Here is a 19,198-nt window from a genome sequence, read left to right on the forward strand (position 1 = left end):
TCCGCAGCGCCGGGGCCCGGGCCAGCGCGGCCGCGGGGGGCGAGCGGCGGGCGGAGGCCTGCGCCCGCGGGCGGCCGGAGGGAGGGAAGGAGGAAGGCGGAGAGAAGGGGTGGGAGGGGGGGACCCGGCGGAGGAGGCGGAGAGAGGGAGCGCGACAGCGAGCGGAGGGAGGGAGGGAGCGAGCGAGCGAGCGAGCGAGGCAGCAGGCGGGCCGGGAGGGAGGAGGGCGCGCGGGCGGCGGCGGCGGCGGCGGCGGCGAGAGCAGAGGACGAGCCGGGACGCGGCGCCGCGACACCGGGGCGCGCAGCCGGGCCGGCCGGACCCCACCGGCCACACGGTAATGAGCGCCGCTGCCGGCGGCCCGGGAGGCCCGGCCGGAGGCCGGCGGGCGGGAAGGAGGGAGGCCGGGCGAGGGGCACGGCGGCGGGCAGTGCCCGGCTCGGGGGCACGCGCCCGCACCCCTGCGGCTCGGCGCCCGGGCGCCCTCGGGGGGCCGGGGCCGCGGGCGAGGACGGCGGCTCGGGCTGGCCGGGGCGGCGCGGGGGACGGGAGGGTTTGTTTATGTCCCCGCGGGCTCGGCAGGCGCCCCCTCCCGTCCTGCCCGCTCCCGGCCCGGACCCCGCTCCCCGCCCCCGCCCGTCTCCGGGCTCAAGTTCAAGTCTATACAATGCCGCGGGGGGCCCCCTCCACCGCCGGCCGCAGCCGCGGTGCCCGGCTCGGCGGGGCCGCAGGGGCCCCGGCCCGGCCGCCTCCGCCTTCCGGGCTCGGCGCCCGCCCCGGGGCCCCGGCCTGGGGCCTGCGGCCGGGGTGCCGGAGGGCGCGGACCGGGACCCGGGGTGATCGGCCCCCCGCCGGGGCCCACGGGGCGCGGGGGAGGGGGCGGGGGCCGGGCCCCGCGCAGGCTCCGCCGCGGCGGCAGAAAATGGCAGCCTGGCACGACCCGGCCCCCCGCCCCTCCCCCGGCTCCCGGCCCTCCCCGGCCCGCTGGGGCGGGGAGGGGGGGACCCCGGCGGCCCCCAGGGGCGGGCCGCGGGGTGATCCGGGGGCCGGGCCGGGGAACGCGGCGCCGCGATCCTCCTCCGGCCACCTGTGGCTGGGGGTGCCGGGCGCCGGCGGATCTGGGAGGGGCGGCGGGGTGGGGAGGGTGCCCGCTCGGGAGCACCCCTTCCTCCGGGGCTGGGCGGCGGCGGCGGGGGGGGGGGCGTCGCGGCGGGCTCCTCCCTGCCCCCGCTGCGGGCCGTGGGAGCGGGCGGCGGCGGCGCCGCAGTGTGGGGGCGGGGCGGGGGCGAGCGAGGACCCGGGCTCGGGCCGTGGGGGGCCGGGGGCGCGGGGCGGGGGGGGGGGTGGGAGCCTCGAGACGGGGGACGCGGGGTCGCCCCCCGCTGCAGCCCCCCCCACGCACACTCACGCACGCGGACACACTCACGCACACGCACCCCCGCCGGGCCGGTGCAGACGTGTCCTTGAGAGCTTCGCATCTGCACGGTGAAGGACGAGGCCTCGTCGAAGCTGCGGACCGGGGTCCCGCGCGCCCCCTCCTCGCCCCCCCACCCCCCGGCCCGGTGCCCCCGGAAGACCCCGAGCTTCCCCGCCGCAGGCGGCCCCGATCCGCGGCCCGCCCTCGCCCAGGCGTCCCTCCCCGTGCCACCCTGACCTCCCTCCCCATCGGCGCGGCCGAGCTGGCTGGCGCGGGGCCCGGGCCCGCCCCTGGCCTCCCCCAGCCCCTCTTCGCCGGGGCCCGCTGCCAAAGTGCATTTCGATTTCCTGGAGCCTGCCTTCTTGGGGCATCCTCTCCCTTCCCTCCTCCTCTTCCCCTTCCCTCCGTCCCCTCCGTTCTTCCTCCCCTCTCTCCGGTGCAAGACCAGCCGAGGCGGCGGCCGCCGTGGGAGTCGGGGTGCCCCTGCCTGTCTCCCAGGCCTCCCAAGGGGAGCCCCTTGCGGCTGCACCTTGACCCAAGATGGCGTCCTGCACCCAGCTGGGCAGCTCTGGCCCGCGTCCACTGGAGCTTGTAGCCACAGCTGCTGCCTCTGAAACCAGCAGGGGCAGGGGCCTTCTGGAGGAGCACCCTCTACCCCTGTGACCCAACGTGCCCCGCGTTGCCCAGGGCAGAGACTGCCCTCGGCATCCCCGGGGACAGTTCCGTCTTCATGTTTCACTCCGGGCCGCCCGCGGCTGAACCTCCTGAGCGGGGTGGGCCGCTGGGCAGGGATCCTGGGATCAGGTGCCGCCCCGCTGTGCCCCTTCCCTCCTGGGCAGATGTGACAGCTGCAGCCTGGGGAGCTGTTCCCCAGCGTTGAAGGGTGTGAGGACTGACCTGTGGGATTTAGGGAGCCCAGCCCCCCCCCCCCCCCTTGGACTATCCCCTCTACTGGCAGGGCCCATTTCCTGGTAGTTTGCTGAGCCACTTACTTGCCTTGGAGAGTTGGATTGTGAGGCTTTCTGCCCGTTTCTGGGGCAAGATGGCTGGCACCCTCTGCCTCTGGGCTCCATGGAGGGTCCCCACCCCACCCCACCCACCCCCACCCCCGGGAGGCGGTGGATGGGCAAAGTGTGCACCTGTGTGTGTTTATGTGCTGTGACCATGCCCGGGCCTCTGGCCAACCTGTATGGGGAGTCTGGGACCTGTCTGCCTCCCCTTCTGGGGCTTGCTTATATTGGTGCTCTGTCCACGATGCCCTGACCAGAGTCCTGTCTGGCTTGCCCTAGTGCTCTTTGGTGATGGCCTGGTTTCTGGGCCTTATGAAATCCACTGATCCAGGCTTTCCTGGTTACCCCACCCGGGGCCCAGCAGGAGCCTGCCCCCAGGAAAGGTGAATCCCTCTAGACCCAAGGAATGAGCAGCCATGGTTAGAGGGCTGCCCTCCAGCACTGAAGGAGGGGAGACCGCCCAGTGGCCCCGTGTCTGCCGGAGGGATTCCTCTGTGGGGTGGGGGTTGGACAGAGCTTAGAGGCTCATTCCAACTTTGAAATTCTATGGCTCTGAGTCTTGGGATGGAATTTGAGACCCAGAATGAGGGTGTAGGGGTGGCGTCCTGTTTTTGTCCATTGGTGATGCCGGGGAAGGCTTGGGAGGAGAGGGGGAGGGGGCTGAGCCTTGGACAGCCGGGCAACAATGAGGGAGGGGACGCTGTAGGAAAGGGTTGTCACGTCAGATTCTGCAGAGGGTGTCAAAGTACAGCTTCCATTAAGCCTTCTCATGTGTGTCCTATGAGTTTATGTGGAAATCCGTGTGTGTGTGTGTGTGTGTGTGTGTGTTTGTAATTTCTGATGTTTCCTTCCTGAATCCAATTTGCTTGTAAACCCCTCAATCCCTGGTGGAGATTTCACTATCATATTCACATCCCTGGCCACCATTGATCCCCTCAAAAAGCCAGCCAGGAAGAGAGGAGGAGCCATGAAGTCCTGGTCCAGGGCCTGAGGGCAGGAGGAAGTGGAGTAGGCCTGCACTCTGGGCTGTTCTGGGCTGGTGCGTAGGTCGGCTCCCTATCAGTGTGAACAGCCATCTTGCTAGCCTTGACCACCTCGGAATGCCCCGTTGGGCATTTAGAGGGGCCTCCTTGGCTATCAGCTGGGTAGCAGGCAAGCCTGCTTAATGTCCCTGCCTTCCTGTCAGCCCAAGAAGCAGGTTTATGGTCAGTCTCCTAACGCCTGCTGCTGCTGTCCTGTCCAACGGCCATCGCCCACTTGCAGGCCCATTCCTTAGCTCACATTTCCCTGAGAGTGCACGTTCTTCCCCAGATCACCTTAGGCCTCCTGTTCGGGGAAGCCATGTAGAAAACAGTGTCAGCTGGTGCTGGTAGCTCACGCCTGTCATCCCAGTACTGGTTGAGATCTGAGGATCAGAGTTTGGAGCCACCCCAGGTGGGAAAGTCCATTAGACTTTTACCTCCAATAAACTACTAAAAAAGCTGAAAGTGGAGCTGTGACTCAAGGGGCACAGCACCCAACCTTGAGCAAAAAAAGCTACAGGACAGGACCCAGGCCCTGAGTTCAATCCTCAAGACTCACCACACAGACACACAGACACACAGACGCACACACACGTAGTCTCAGCTACCTTGCTGTGTAATGGGTAGTTTCAAAACAGACCACATCTCTATTTTTGGGCCTAAGACACCTTCAGACTCCAAGCCTTAGGATTTCTGGATGGAAGAGAACTATCAGCCCTGAGAGCACTTGGAGCTAGGTGTGTGTGTGGGGGGGGGGGGGAGCACTCAGTAGGAGTGGTAATAGTGCTTCACGGAGCTGGAGGCAGGAGGACCACCCATACGCCATCCCATGCTTTTGCCCCTCAGCACTTCCTGCCTCCGTTCCCTCCGCCCCACACATACCACTGATAACTGGTCTCTGGCTTCTGGCAGTTGAGGCCAGTGTGGAATCGCTACCGCTTCCAGTTTGGTGTGTAGTAGATACTGGGGGCCTAGGCTTGCCTCTTGAGGCTGGGTTTCTGTAGAGACTTGGCTGCTCCTCCACAGGGCTTTAATAATAAGCCAGAGGTGCTAGCTTCTTTTCCCCTTGAGATAGGATCTTGCTATGTAGCCCAGGCTGGACTTGAACTTGATCCTTCTACTTCAGCCTCACAAATGCTGGAATGACAGGCTTATACCACCGTGCCCAGCTTTTATATCAATTTTGAGGGGTTTTGTTTTGTTTGGTTTTAGTTAATTGGACATAATAGTCTCATGGACTTTACTGCCTGGGCTGGCTTTAAACTGAGTAGCTGGGATTAGAGGAATGAGCCACGAGGGCCCAACTTTTTGAGAACTTCCTATCAGTCATTTGTCTTTTAATTTGTGTGTGGGTGTGTGTGCACATGTGCATTTTGGAGCCTGAACTCTGGGCCTGGGAGCTGTTCCTGAGCTTTTTTACTTAAGGCTAGTGCTCTGCCACTTGAGCCACAGCTCCGCTTCCAGCTTTTTTTTTTTTTTGGTGTTTAATTGCAGGTGAGAGTCTCACAGACTTTCCTGTCTGGGTTGGCTTCAAACCATGCTCCTTAGAGTACAGCCTCATGAGTCACTAGGAATACAGGCAGTGGTAACTGGCACCTGACAATTTTTATTTTTATTTTTTTCAGACAAGGGTTCACAGTGTCAAATAGTGACAAACACTGGGGTCAAGTCATCCATCTCAGCCTCCCGAGCAGCTGGGACTATAGGCATATGCTACTGTACCTCACTCCATTTGTCTTTTTGACTATAGTATTTTTTCCCCCTAAAAAAAGCCCACAAATAAATTTGATATCCATGCGAGTTGTATTTGTGTCCTCGCCGCCTGTGTTGGCCCCATGTGTGGGGCAGGATGGGTTCAGCGCCCTGTCTACATGGGTGTCTGTTTGTACGTGCGTGGTGTGCAGTGGCGTGCAAGAGACAGAACTCGCTTCCACAACAGAGTGTTTCTAGGCTGTGTAAGCGAGACCCGGGCATCCCCGGAGCTGTGTTCTGATTGCCCGGCTGCAGGACTTGGGCAGCCGCATCGGTTCTCTGAGCCTCGTCTGTACTATGGGAGTGAGTTCAGACTCTCCTGCGGGGCATGGTGGGGAGGAATAGGGGTGCTGTGTGAACACGGGGGCAGCTCCCGGGGGCTCTGGGACTTCCCGTCCACCTCCTGCGCTATCTTGCTCAGATGAGGCAAGCACCGGCTGTGACTGGAAATTTCCAGAGACAGCAGGCATCTCAGCAGCCCCGGCCCATCTACCTGTCCCCCAGTGTCACAGATGCTGGTCAACAGGTTGTGTGTCCACCTTCCGTCCCTCACACTCGTTCTGGCTTGCTCTTCTTACTCTGTCATGAGTGTTGTAGCATTTCCCACCACGTTTGCTTCCATTCATCACAGATTCGTTTTTTTTGAGCATTTCCTGTGAGTTAGGCCCTGTGCTGGCTGTGCAGGACGCTGAGTTTAAGAGACCTCACCTAATTAGCTACAGAGTGAAGGGCTCAAGCGCGCGGGGCAGCGTGGGGGGGGGGGGCAGGGGAGGACGGAGTAGAGCGAGCGCGCTCAGAGAGTGGGCTGGCGACATGCTGGGAGGATCTAGGAGGGCCTCTCGGCAGGGCCTGGGAGCTCAGCAGGATAGGCAGGGGGCCTGCCTGAGGCCCTGTGTCTGTGTGGAGAAAGGGTCACCACACTTGGAAACACCTGTGTGGTCAGTGGGAAAGCACTCCACAAACAGCCCTGCTGTGGTGGCTGGGGGAGGTGGCAGGAGCGGAAGGGAAGGTGGCTTGGCACGGTGGGCAGGGCAGGGAGAGAGCGGGACAGAAGAAGGAACAGAAGAGGCCGACTGAGCTCATTTGGCATAGGACCTGAATTCTTATTTTTGCCAGTCCTGGGGCTTGGGACTCAGGGCCTGAGCACTGTCCCTGGCTTCTTGTTGTTCAAGGGCAACACCCTACCTCCTGAACCACAGCGCCACTTCCGGCTTTTTCTGCTTGTGTGGTGCTGAGGTGTTGAACCCAGGGCTTCCTGCATGCTAGGCAAACACTCTACCGCTAAGCCACCTTCCCAGCCAGGACCCGAATTCTTTATATTCTATGGACTAATGTTTAAATGACACAGCCCCAGGGGGTCGTGGCAAAGAAGGGGATATGGAGAAGGGGGCCAGGGCCCGAGGAATGTCTCTTATTCCTAATGATGGCCATCACAGTGTGCCTGGGGGGCATATCCTCTGATGCCCACTCTCCAGACTCAAAGACGTCCCCCAATCCAGAACATTCCTGCAGGGGGCTAGGAGGGAGAATGGGGGTGAAGTCAGGTTTCAGCCTCTGCCTCCTGACTCCGTCCTGCCCTGCCTTTCCTTGCCTACACAGAGCTGACCAGCTGCCAACACCCTGTGGAGCTGCCTGCGGTGCCCCAGGTGTGAGTACAGTGCCTGGCAGCCTTCCGCAAGGACAGCTGGGAGAACAGGGCCTGCAAAGTCAACTCTCCCTTGCTGGTCACATCACCAGCTACCAGCCTGTCTGGAAGTGGGGTGAAGTGCAGACATCTGGGGCTCTCCTACCGAATCCCAGGATGGGGTAAACTATTGTTTAGCAGCAGCAGAGGCTCTACATAACCCATCCTGTCAGACATGGTCCTCTCTGACCCCTAAGAGCCTTATTTAGACCACGGCCAGGTTCCCATTTTCTTGTTTCCATAGTCATTCCTATTGACCTTGCCTCTCTCTTCCTGTTTCAAATGTCAAGGTCATTCTTAATTCTGAGCCATTTATTAGCTGCCTTAATCTGGGTTCTTAGAGGGGACCAACAAAGGATATCTTTCCCAGTCAGTGACTGGGGAACTGGGACTGGGGTCTTGAGGCTTAGTCCAGTGTTGTTCTTGCTCTAGATGGCCGGGGAGTAGAACAGATGTTCCAGACCTAGTGGGGATGTGGGTCTGAAGGGTCAGATTCGCGTGGACTGAGCCGTTGGTGAGATGTAAACTGTGTCATGGAGAATGCCGGTGAATGTCTGTGGCCCTGAAGACCCTGGGGGGCACAGGCGCGCGTGCCCTGCTCTCATCAGGCAAGGGGTGCCCTCCAGAACCCCAGAAGGCAGAACCTGCTGGAGAGAATGCTTGGTACAGGGATGGTCCTGTGTGATTGATTTCACAGATTCCAAAAGGATAAATGAATTTGAATCAAGGGAAAGCTAAATGGGAAGATTCCCCAGGAGCACGTGAGAGGAGGGAGGAAGGAGACCTGTTGTGACTTGTTGCATATCTGTGGGTTGGTGTTTGCTTACCCCAGATAGTGTACATAGTAGAATCTCATTTTTGTAAAAAATTCACATAAAATATATGCGAATATTCATATTCAAAGGCTAGTACGTGCATAGAAAATATTGTCTTAAAATGATATCACCAACTTGTCGGCAGAGATTTTTTTCTCTCATGCTTTACACTCTTTTATTCTTTGAAAAAATGTAAGTGAACATGTTTGTTTCTTAATGACAGCAACAAAAAATAAAGCAAATATATATATATGAGAAGCAGTACAACCAGATCTTTTTTTTTCCAGTTTTTATTATAAGATGGTATAAAAAGTAAAATCATACTCAGGAACTTTTGTGCTAGTCTTCAGTGTAGACCTGAACCCTGTTCTGACCAGCCTGAGCCAGTGAGCAGCCTCAGTCTTGGAGCAGGTTGGTGGACAAAAAGCTGCTATGAGTATCTGGAGGTCAGTGGCTCACAGCGTGAATCCTAACTACTTAGGAGGCTTAGGTGGGAAGAATTGCAGTTCCAGCCAGCCCCCAGCAGAAAAGCCCATGAGACCCCATCTCCAAAACATTCAGCAAAAAGCAAGGCTGGAGGCAAAATGCAAGCGGTAGAACACCAGCCTAGCAAGCAGATCAAGCTGGGACTTGTACTAGGCAATATATGAGGAAACTTGAGGGGTGGGGGCTTTTGGCAAAGCAGACGGGTAGGATTTTTGCTGAGGGCAAGCCAGATGACCTGACACCAACGTGGGAGGAATTTGATGAGCTATTGCTTGTAATCCCAAATCAAGGGAAAACCACACTTTTAGAAAGTTTGTGGCTAAGAATATGAAAAAAAGAATTACATCATTCTAGGACTAAAGGATGGATAACTTTTTTGTCAGTGGTGAAGCTTGGACTCAAGGCCTGGGTGCTTCCCTGAGCTCTTCTGCTCAAGGCTAGTGCTCTACTACTTTGAGCCATAGCTCTGCTTCCAGTTTTTGAGTGGTTAATTGGAAGATAAGAGTCTCACAGGGACTTTAATGCCCCAGGCTGGCTTTGAACCATGATCTCAGCCTCTTGAGTAGCTAGGATTACAGGCATGAGCCACCGGTACCTCCCATCTTTTTTTTTTAATAATAGGTAAACAACTGCCTTAGAGACTGAGGACAAGGTTACTGGGGATAATCTTAAACATCTTCAGGGAAGTTCTTTTCAAGAAAGTTCATAGGGCAAATACCTGGGCTGTCAGGGACTGGCTAAGAGCATAAAGTAAGTGGCTGCTTGTCGCTAGCCCCCCCCTCCCCCCAGGGGATGGGAAACTCAGTTCTTACCCAGGATAGGAAAACAGATCTATGAGGATCATCCCGAAATACTTGCAGCTGGTAGATGGTTGTGGCCCAGATGGTTCCGTGGGAGCTGGGCACAACTGGAGTCCAGCCCAGGGATTGGGTGGGTGACCAGCCCAGGCCTCTAGAGAGCACTTGCAGAGCCCCGCCCCCTCCCATCCGCGCCCGCCGGACAAAATGAGAATTCAGAAGGTCCACTGCAGGGAGGAAGGGGAGTGTCTGGGGGACTGTGTGCTTTCTTAGCTCAAGTTGTACCATCTCTGGGCTCCTGAGCAGGGGCAGCACCCTGGGTGACTTCAGGTGGGCAGGTAGGGAAGTGGGCAGAAAGGAATTCCTCTGCCTGCCTGGCAGCCTGGCTGCCCTCTTTCCCCAGGGCCCGCCCGCCCCAGGCTGGTCGCTTGGCAACAGCACCCACCTCCACCTTTCCCAACCCCTCCCCCACCTAGGCCAAGAGTGTCTCTTGGAGCTTGCTTTTCCTCTGAGACTGGCCCTGTTCATACACACAGGTGAAAGAAGGTCTTTGCAGCTGACCCCAGAATAAGACAAGAAGAGAACTCCATGGAGCCCAGCGTGGGGACAAGGACAGAGCTCGTCCCTGGGCAGACCAAGTCTATAGCGCCAGGCTAGTGGGATGGGGAAAGGGGCTGACTCCCCTACCAAAGATTTGCCTTTCAGCCCTGCTGAATGAACTCAGTGGCCGCCAGGCCCTCCACAGCGCTGAGCTGGGGGTCTTCATCTGTGAATCAGGCATGTTCCTGTAAACACCCGCCCTCCCCTCGGGTAGCAAGAGGGTGACCTGTAGGTGAGGAGTCACTCCAGGACAGCATACGGAAGACCCCCAGGAAGGCCCAGCTGTGCTGGAGGACCCTACAAAAAGGGAGGAGAGAGTCACCTTGAGAATGACCTCTAAGCCTGCAGTAGACCGAATATGTGGAGGGGAGGTGTCATCGTCCTCTAGCCTTGCTATTGATGCAGTGCCCTTCCTATGATACCCACAGGGACGTTGGCCTTTCTGGACTAAAAACAACAGAACATCAGTTTATTTCCCCCTCAGCAAAGCCAGGATTTGGCTTCTGCCCACGGCCCCGCACTCTCCCCCTGGCCGCCGGCTGCTCTCCCCGGAGCTAAACGCGCGGCAGCCTCTCTTCTGGGTTCTAGGCTTTCTGGCAGGGCCGGCTCTGCCTGCAGCCCAGAGCAAGGGAGGGTCTAGACCACAGCCAGACCTGGCAGCTGGTGCAGCAATGGCGCCTAATGGTTTTTATTACAGCAACAATGTAGTGCTTGTTGCATGCTCTCGTAGTCCCCTAACCCCACCACACAGGTGGGGACCGGAGGGTCCTGGTCTGGTAGTGGCAGCTCAGCCGCAAAGTCCAGTGGATCTGGGCAGTTGCCCCAGTCCCCTGCCAACCCCCTCTCAGCAGCCTGGCATTGAAGATGGCCCCAAGGGTGGGCCTGGCCCAGAAATAGTGCCCATCCCTTCCATAAAAGACCTACTGCGTGCCAGGCGCTGGCTACACAGATAGGGAGAACAGGTGGGATCTGTGGGGGCTGATCACAGCCAGGGCAGCTGGAAGGAGGGCGGGGGGGTGGGACATGGGGGTGGGGGCGCCCAGGCATTATTGGACTCAGAGCAAGGAACCCAGGTTGGAGGAAAGAATGTCAGAATCGCTTTCTGATGGATGGGATGCTCGTCCTGAGTGGCAGGGCGTGTAGCCAGGTCAACGGTGCACTCTGGCCAGACATGCCTGTAGTTAGGGATGAGGGATAGGAGGCCGGAGGCTAGGCTGCGGAAGGCTGGGCTGTTATCCACCGATGCGTGCCTGAGCCCAGGGCCATACTTGTGTATGACAAAGATGATCTGAGACATCGGTGGGGAGGTGGCACAGGCGAGGCCCGTGTCAGGGTGTGCAGGGGGAAGGCCAGGGCAGATGGGCCCGTCTGGGGACCAGTCTGTACTCTGTGTGTGTGTGTGTGTGTGTGTGTGTGTGTGTGTGTGTGTGAAGGGCTGGGCTCTGGTGGAGTGAGGGTAGCCTGTGGCAACCCTGTAGTTCCTGGCTGAGCCAGCTGTCTGGGTAGGGAGAGCAGATTGGAGCTAGAGGAGGAGTAGGACTTCCTCAGGGGAGGTTTTGGAGGCGCCTGAGTCAGAGGCCGAGGGGGCGTCCGTGGGCTGGGTGAGCGGGGCAGCTGGGTGGTCCCATCGGTGGCTTGGGGGAGGCAGTGACTTCATCAAGCACTGCAGATGCGCCTGAGCGGGGACTTGAGCCTCTCAGCCGTCCCTGGGAAGGAGCTGCGAGCAGGGGCCGTGTTCCTCTGCTGCGTGTCGGGGGGTGGAACGTGACGCAGCACCGCCGACTTCGTCAGAGAGGCAAGTTTATCGAGGTGGAGGGGGGCAAGCTGGGGCAGCACGTTGGGTAAACAAACAAAAAAGACACCCCATCTCTCACTTAGAAGAGCTTTTGGTATGTCTATGAATATGAGCTGAAGGCTATTTCCAAAGAATTTCTAGAAAAATCGCGCAAGCCACGTCAACATGGCTGGACTTAGGCAGAGGCATGGGGCGGTGTGGCCGTCGTGCCAGGACCACCACAGCGGCACTGGACAGATGGTGATTTGACCTTGGCTCTGATGGCGGAGATCTTGGGCAGACCACCCACCTCTCAGCCTCTCTCTGCTCCATCTACAAAGCGGACGCGCCCGCCCAGGCTTGTGTGGTTGTCTGTTTGCCTCAAACATTCCTTCTTGCACTTCTAGGCCAGTGTGTTTTATTGCACTCATCTTTTTCAAAGAATCCTTATCCAGTGGGCCTTACAGGTGCTTGGGGATTTGAGTTCAACCGTGTGTACTCCCAGTGTGGCCCAGAGTGGGGCACATCTGCACACACCGCTCTCCCTTCCCTCCTTACACACCCTGAGGCTGAGGCTCCTCGGGTACTTTGCCTCCCGAGGGGCCTGGGCCCTGCTGCTCCTCAGACAGGGTGCGTGCCATGTTTCTGCAAAGCCCTTTCTATCAGGTTCCAGTGATCCCCTGCTTCTCAGTTCTTGGTCCCAGCCTGGGTCACCCTGGTATACTCTTAAGAAGACTCACTGAGGATGGAAACGGTTCCTCCTCCTCCTCCTCCTCCTCCTCCTCCTCCTCCTCCTCCTCCTCCTCTTCCTCTTTTTCCTTCTTTCTTCTTCTTCTGAGCCAGTACTGGGCTTTAATCAGGGCCTGGGTGCCGTGTCTCTTAGCCTTTGTGCTCAAGGCTATGGCTCTGCTACTTGAACCACAACTCTACTTCTGGCTTTCTTTTTTCGTTGTTGTTGTTGGATTATTGGATGTAAACAGCTCATGGACTTTCCTGCCCAGGCTGGCCTCAAACCACGATCCTCAGATCTCAGCCTCCTGAGCTGAGACTTACAGGCGTGAGCCACCGGCACCCAGGGAACTTACTCTTCTTTTTTTTTTTTGGCCAGTCCTGGGCCTAGGACTCAGGGCCTGAGCACTGTCCCTGGCTTCTTCCCGCTCAAGGCTAGCACTCTGCCACTTGAGCCACAGCGCTGCTTCTGGCCGTTTTCTGTATATGTGGTGCTGGGGAATCGAACCTAGGGCCTCGTGTATCCGAGGCAGGCACTCTTGCCACTAGGCTATATCCCCAGCCCCCTACTCTTCTTAATAACAAAGAGGAAGAGGCCGTGGGGAGTGCAGGCCAAGGTCCAGAGAGGACAGGCGTGGGACCTGGGCAGGACCGGGTGCTGGGGAAGAGAAGGGCAGATGTTTGGTGAATTGAGGGAAGTGAGCTTGGAGGTGGCTTAGGCCGGGATGTGGGGTGGGATACCTGGCTCGCAGAGCTGGACCTCGGGAGATGATGGGCCAGTGTCCTCTGTGAGGGGCTCTCCTGCTGGCCCTTGTGCAAGCTGTGACCATGCCCCGGAAGAGACCTTTGAAGTGTTCCTGCGTTCTGGGGAGCACTGGGGGAGGGGGAAGGGCTGGTTGATACCGGCCAGAAGGCCTGGAAAGCATCACACTGTCCCTGGCCAGGAGCGGAAGTGGGGACTGCCATCAATCTAAGTAAGGAGCCCGTGTTTCCGGTTTATACAGACCTGGGCTAGGACCAGACCACAGCGTGGCCCTCAGGAAGCAGGACGTGTGTAACTCAGGGTGTGGTAGTATAATCAAATGAAATGTACAGCATAATTAATCCACCATACCCTTAATGATATGCATCATTGTGTGGCATGGTAATTAGGTGTAAATGGTAAGCAGTTCACATAATGTTTTTGTAATTGGTATTAATTTTGCAGAGGCAACCCAAGTTTATGTGGTTTTCTTTTCTTGCTCTGTTAGTTTTCTGGTACAGGCAATTCCCAGCTTTTGGAGGAGTTCTACTGCAAATGTTTGTTTACAGGGTAGTGTTTTGTATTTTCTCTGGGAACAATGTTGTGATTGGTTATGAGGTTCCCAAGCTGGTTTCCAAATGCCACTTTGGCCCATACAGTAGGTGAAATGTGTGAGCGCGTGCGTGTGCGGGGGTGGCCCGCAGGCTCCTGCTCCAGGTGCCAGGGGCCCGCACACGCCTGTGTGTCTCACTGGGTGCGTGTGTCTCTGTGTCTCTGTGCCTGGGTTTGTGCTCATATGTTTGTTTCTGTGTGTCTGCACATGTGTGTGTCTGTGTGTTGGTATGTGTGTGTGTCTATGGGCGTGTGTGTCTCTCTCTGTACATCTGTGTGTGTGCATCTGTACACATCTCTTTCCCTGTGTGCACCTATCCTTGCGTGTGTCTGACTCTGTGGGTACATCTGTGCACCTGAGTGTGTGCATCTATGCTCCACAGCTGTGTGTGTGGCTGGCAGAGGCTTCTGAGCCCACAGGGCAGGTGGAAAGCCGCAAGCCTGGGCCAACCAGTGACAACCATCTAGGATTGAACGCCGGGTGCTCCTAGATGGAGTCTTTTAGTATGTGTGTCTGGTACTGGGGATTGAACCCAGAGCCTTTTACATGCTAGGTAAGCAGTCTTCTACTTGAGCTACACCGCTAGTCTGTAGATAGGGTCTGAAGCCAGAGTCTTGGCTTCCTAAGACCCATTATTGACCTTTTATCCTGAATCATATAATATTTCTTTGTTCCTTTTTTTTTTTTCTTGTCGGTTATGGTGTTTGAACTCAGAACCTGGGGCATTGAGCTATTTTGCTCACAGCTAGCGCTTGATCACTGAGCCACAGCTCCACTTCTGCTTTTCTGGTGGTGAATTGGAGATAAGAGTCTCACAACCTTTTCTGCCCAGGCTGGCTTTGAACTGTGATCCTGAGATCTCAGCCTCCTGAGCAGCTAGGATTACAGGCATGAGCCAACAGTGCCTGGCCTCCCTAGAGCCTACAAAGGCCTAGGTGAGTATCGGTTCTGGCCTGGGTGGGCAGGAGTTTCAGAGCTCCCACAGACGGCTTTCCATTGGTGCAGAGCCCTGTGGAGGCGGGGTCACAGTAGGCAGGGGGGAGGGGGAGAGGGGATGCTGCAGCTGGGGCGGGGGTAGTCACCTGGAGCAGGGTGGGAAGGCAGCCCCAACTGTGCGCCATGAAGGGGGCGGCGGGGGGGGGGGGGAGGGTAATGGGAGAGGAAAGCACAAGACCTGAACTCTGACCTCATAGATTTGGGGAAATAGACACATGTGTACACACAGCACATGCCCAGTGACCACCCACAGAAAATATAAAAGACCCTCAGGGGAACCAAGGAGAAGGGGGCAGGACCGAGGGAGGAGATATGTCAGAGTCAAGAAGAGGCTGAGCTGTGGGGCTCCAGAGGGGGCCTCCCTTTGGAGGAGAGAGGGCTATAAGCTGACAGGGTGTGGGACCAGGGGGTGTCATCTGGGGACAAGGACTAAACCTGGAAAGATGGGTCAGCGGAGGGAGGCGGGGCAAGGTTAGAGCAGGAGTTCAAGGTGATGCTGTAGCCAGCCATTGGTGTCAGACCAAACCAGAGTTCAGATTTTACTGTGCGAAGTCACTGCTTGGCATCACAGAGGAAAGGACAGTAAGACTGAAGACACCACGACCCACTTTATTAAGATCAAATTTGTATTCTGTATAGTTTATCCATGAAATGTGCAGTGTGCGGTTTTGAGTCCATTCACAGAACTGCCCGTTTGGCCTTCCCATCAGGCATCAGGTTTTGGTTGAGGAAGCCACGGGTGGACAGTCTGCTGGGATGGCACTTGAGACCGGAGTGGGCACACGGGCTCTAGAATCACCTAAAGGTAGAGGGCGCCCATCATGAAGCAACCCCAGGCCGCATGGGAGCAACTCCAAGCTGCTCAGTCCAAGGGTGGGAAAACCAGGAGCACGGAGTGTCAGAGCCCCACTGGCTGTTGAGCATCGCAAAGCCGGGGCTCTTGTTCACCCCAGTCCCCTGCTCAGCAGTGGCCCTCCATACCCGATTGTTGAGGGAGTGCTTAAAGCAGGAGTGATTAGTTAGCAGGGCACAGAACTGATCTCAAGGACCTCTGAGGATAGAAAAGACCCTTTGAGGCCAAGAACAACTATATTAGGGCCTATTCAGGAGACAGAAATCACATGGTGGCGTGTGTGTGTGTGTGTGTGTGTGTGTGTGTGTGTTTGCTTGTTGGATTTTGTTGTTTTTGTTTTGTGATGCTGAGTATTGAATCCAGGATCTGCACATGCTAGCATGCACCCTCCCATCTCAGCCCTCGTGTGTTTTTTTTGAACAAGGAGGTTTAATATAAAGCCTTATTAACTACAACATGATTGGAATAATGATGATGATTGGTTAGTTTAAAAAAAAAAAGAACTCCAAGGGGTGGGAATATGGCCTAGTGGTAGAGTGCTTGCCTCGCATACGTGAGGTCCTGGGGCTTGAACTCAGGGTCTGGGCACTGTCTATGAACTTCTTTTGCTTGAGGCTAACACTCTACCACTTGAGCCACAGCACCACTTCCAGCTTTTTCTGTTTATGTGGTACTGAGGAATCAAACCCAGGGCTTTGGGCAAGCACTCTACCACTAAGCCACATTCCCAGCCTCATTTGACTATCTTTACAACAACAAAATAACCATACAGCTGTCAACCTTGTGCCACAGTGAGGAGCCCCAATATCAATGCATTGGTCTCTGGCTATATTAGTAACTTCTCCAATTCAGTCACAGTCCCACTGAATGTTCTGTTACCTAATGACCAAAATTTAGTCAGGTGCCATTGGCTCACACCTGTAATCCTAACTACTCCGGAGGCTGAGATCTAAGGATCACATCTGGAAGCCAGCTTGGGCAGGAAAGCTCATGAGACTTTTTTTTTTTTGTCAGTCATAGGGCTTTAACTCAGGGACTGGGTGCTGTCCCTGAGCTTCTTTTCTTTGCTCAAGGCTACCACTCTACCACTTTAAGCCACAGCACCACTCAGTTTTCTGGTGATTAATTGAAGATAGAGTCTCACGGACTTTCCTACCTTGTCTGGCTTTAAACCATGATCCTCAGATCTCAGCCTCCTGAGTAGCTAGGATTACAGGCATGAGCCACCAGCGCCTGGCTTCTTGAGACTCTTATCTCCAGTTGACTACCAAAAAACTGCTGGATGTGGAGCTGTGGCTCAAGTAGTAGAGCACTAACCTTGAGCAAGAAATCTCAGGAACAGAGCTCAGGTCCAGAGTTCAAGCTCCAGAACTGGCATTAAGAAAAAAAACACACACAAAAAAATGGAAGCCACATGCTGATGGTTCATGCCTATAATCTTAGCTACTCTGGAGTCTGAGATCTGAGGATCACAGTTTGAAGCCAGCCGAGGCAGGGAGGTAGCACTGTGGTTCAAGTGGTCTAGCACTAGCCTTGAGCACAAAGAAGCTCAGGGACAGTGCCTAGGCCAGAAGTTCAAGCCCCAGGTCCACCAAAAAACAAAAATCGAAAATTTGAAATTAACCACCACTAACTTGTATCGAAAACAATAGGGAGAGGGGAAAGGATAGTGGTGATCATATATGCAAGTAAGCTCATATATCAAGTGAGTAGAAAATGTATAGCAGTATTACAGTGCATGTGTCCTCATTTGTTCAGGACCACACTGGCTATCTGACTTCCTGCTGCTATTACTATCCAGAAGAGCTTCAGTGGGCTGTGCTCCATTGACCGGCAACGAACAGCCCAGGCTTCCATTCCCTAAGGATCCCTTCCTCAGTTGTCCTGGTTTTTGTCGTTGTTGTTATCATAGCTTCCCATTGACCCTGGCTTTGGCATGGAAGATCTTAAAAGCCACCTGAGACGATCTCCCGGGTTCCACATCTAGCCTTCCTGGGCCCCGCTGTGTACCAACAATGCAATTTCTCCTTAGGAAATAGCCCATTACCTCACTGCCAGGCACTGTGTTCAAGGTCATTCTACTTTTCTGACTGTTGATTCAGACAGAGTTCAGGGCGGTCAAGAACTCCAGGCAGATGTCTTACCTTCCACCGGAACCATTTGGGGTCCTCTGGTGGAAGCACTCTTCCTTGGGGCGCTAAGACTGCGAGTGTCCTCAGAGGGTTTTAGAGGTCAAGGGGAAAGAGGCTCTGGAGTTGGCATGTGTGGAACATTCTAGAGAGCACATAGCTGTGGCTGTGGACCACGTCCTAGGGTAGGTAGGTTCAAACTTCGCTGGGGGCTGCCACAGAGCCCGCCAGGGGTCACCCGGCTGACGGGCACATGGATTTGCATGCAGGCTGTCGGCCCCGGCCCCTGACCCCTGACCCCCAGTGTAGAGGAAGCCCCTCTGGCCACCGCAGTGTACAGGGCCCGGCAGGCATCTCCCGTGAACGCCACATAGATGCTCCTGCATGGAAGTCTGTGGCTCATTTTCCCTGAGAACAGTTTCAGCGCCTTACCAGTGACTATTTTGGGTACAAACCTCTTTTTTTTTTTCTTCTCCCTTCGCTTTAGAGGCTGCGTCATGGTAACTGTTAGTGTGAGCAGAGGAGTCTATGACTCAGTCTCCCCTGCCCCGGGGGCCGCCATGTTGGCAGCAGGTGTGCAGTGATCAGAAGGCTCCTGCCGGAGGTGTCTGTGCAGGCACTGCCGGGGCTCCTGGGAGGGGAGGGGTGATGTGAGAGCCACAGACCATCACGTGGTGACTCCTGTGCTAGACAGATGGGCCCTGGAAGGACAGGATGACAGGGCAGCCTGTCGTCGCCGGTGGCTCTTGGTGTTCTACGGACAGCTGGTGGGCTGAGTGTAAGCAGTTCATCTGAAAGAGCAGCAGGATGATGATAGCATCTCACCCTTCCCCCGCCCCTCCTTACCCAGCCTCAGTCTTGTGACCCAGGGAGACAGTGGGGAGCAGGAGATAGACACCTTCCTCTGCAGGGTCCCGACATCCCCTTTGGCCTTCTGCTGGCCCCAGCTTGCGCCGCCCTGCAGGTGCCAGGGCAGGAGAAGGACACAGATGCTCTCCTCATCTGCATTTGCTCTCTAGCTCAAACAGGAAGCTCGGCCGCTAGGTTGGGATCACCCTGGCTCAGATCATAGACGGTGGAGCTGCACTTCATGTGCACAGTTGGGCCTCCCTGTTTGCAGAGCTCTGGAGGTAGATGGCCTGCGAACTCAGAATCCTGCCCTGGGACTTTCTAGCTGTGCTATCTTGAAGATGTAGTCAGCCTCTCTCAGCTTTGGTTTCTTCTTCTCTTAAAGGGATAACACTAGATCCTAGTGTAAGTAGATGAATGAACAGATCCTGCACTGGGCAGGGCATTAAATACTATGATTAGAAAGTTGCAGTGCCAGCTAGGTGCCAATGGTTCATGCCTGTAATCCTAGCTACACAAAAGTGGAGCTAGCTCTATAGGATCATGGTTTGAAGCTAGCCTTAGCAGAAAAGCCCTTAAGAGTTTATCTCCAGGCTGGGAATATGACCTAGAGGCAAGAGTGCTTGCTTTGTATACATGAAGCCCTGGGTTCAATTCCTCAGCACCACATATATAGAAAAGGCCAGAGGTGGCGCTGTGGCTCAAGTGGCAGAGTGCTAGCCTTGAGCAAAAAGAAGCCAGGGACAGTGCTCAGGCCCTGAGTTCAAGCCCCAGGACTGGCCAAAAAAAAAAAAAAAGTTTATCTCCAATTAACCAGCAAAATGCCATTTTGGAGTTGTGGCTCAAATGGTAGCTCTCCAACCATGACCAAATAAAACCAAGTAAGGATGAGAGGCCCTGAGTCTAAGCCCTGGGACCTGGCACCAATTA

General features: G+C 56.1%; 1 protein-coding gene across 1 annotated transcript in view; it reads left to right on the top strand.

Annotated features, from left to right (window-relative positions):
- Window positions 1–213: 213 nt before the first annotated feature.
- The window catches only part of Dnmt3a (DNA methyltransferase 3 alpha), a 100,474-nt gene continuing 81,489 nt past the window's right edge, over window positions 214–19,198 (top strand). Inside the window, exon 1 of the mRNA XM_048353296.1 lies at window positions 214–337. The gene's annotated coding sequence lies outside the window, so the exon portion shown is untranslated. The remainder of the gene's footprint in view (window positions 338–19,198) is intronic.

The sequence above is a fragment of the Perognathus longimembris genome, chromosome 8 (assembly GCF_023159225.1).
Source record: "Perognathus longimembris pacificus isolate PPM17 chromosome 8, ASM2315922v1, whole genome shotgun sequence".
Taxonomy (NCBI): Eukaryota; Metazoa; Chordata; class Mammalia; order Rodentia; family Heteromyidae; genus Perognathus; species Perognathus longimembris.